The 690-nt window shown below is 48.0% G+C and overlaps 2 long non-coding RNA genes across 3 annotated transcripts in view; one reads left to right on the forward strand and one right to left on the reverse strand.

Annotated features, from left to right (window-relative positions):
• The window catches only part of LOC105981644, a 23,371-nt gene extending 23,007 nt beyond the window's left edge, over positions 1-364 (reverse strand). The window contains exon 1 of the long non-coding RNA XR_001174829.1: positions 182-364. This is a non-coding gene — a long non-coding RNA (uncharacterized LOC105981644). The remainder of the gene's footprint in view (positions 1-181) is intronic.
• LOC105981645 overlaps positions 1-690 on the forward strand; it is a 19,533-nt gene that overhangs the window by 10,038 nt on the left and 8,805 nt on the right. The window lies entirely within an intron of this gene.

Below are 690 nucleotides of genomic sequence, written 5' to 3' on the forward strand. Positions count from 1 at the left end.
AAAAAAAAAAAAAAGAACAACAGAAGAGGCAACAAGATGCCTGCAATGCTGTATTCACCTGCTTCCACTCCAGCTCACTGCGGACACAGGCACTGCCCCAGAGCTCTCCAGCACACCCCCAGCGGGAGGTGCCAGACCAGATCCAATCCTAGTACCACCACCAAGAAAGAAGGCAGCTTACCTCTACTGCTATGAGAGGGTCTGGAACTCCTTCAGATGTTGTCTGTTCTGTTTGTTTCTATCTGTCTGACTATTAAGAGTCTTGCATTCAAACTATATTATGGCCATATCATTTTTTGAGTGCTGTCTGTCTGGCAGTGTCAGCCATGGACCTGAAGAAGATGATGGGGCAAGGAAAGGCCATGTAAGAGCTGCTTCCACAAACCCCTCTGGTATCCAGTGCTGCCCAGCCCATGCCACCTTCCCCTGAGCTGGAAGGGAATCTCTGCCAACAGTCTACATGAAGCCCGCACTGATAACAAATAGGCCACTTCTAGGTCAAGTACTATGGCTTACATTTGTAATCCCACCTACACAGAAAATGAAGACGAGGAAGACCATAATCTGAGATCACCTGGGTAAAACATGACTACCTTAAAATTAATAAAGACCACTCTCTTATGAATTTTCATATACCAGGGCTGGGAAGGTGGCTCAGGCTTCCCCTGCATGCCTGAGGCCCTGGGCTCA

Source organism: Dipodomys ordii, unplaced genomic scaffold (assembly GCF_000151885.1).
Source record: "Dipodomys ordii isolate 6190 unplaced genomic scaffold, Dord_2.0 Scaffold13, whole genome shotgun sequence".
Classification (NCBI taxonomy): Eukaryota; Metazoa; Chordata; class Mammalia; order Rodentia; family Heteromyidae; genus Dipodomys; species Dipodomys ordii.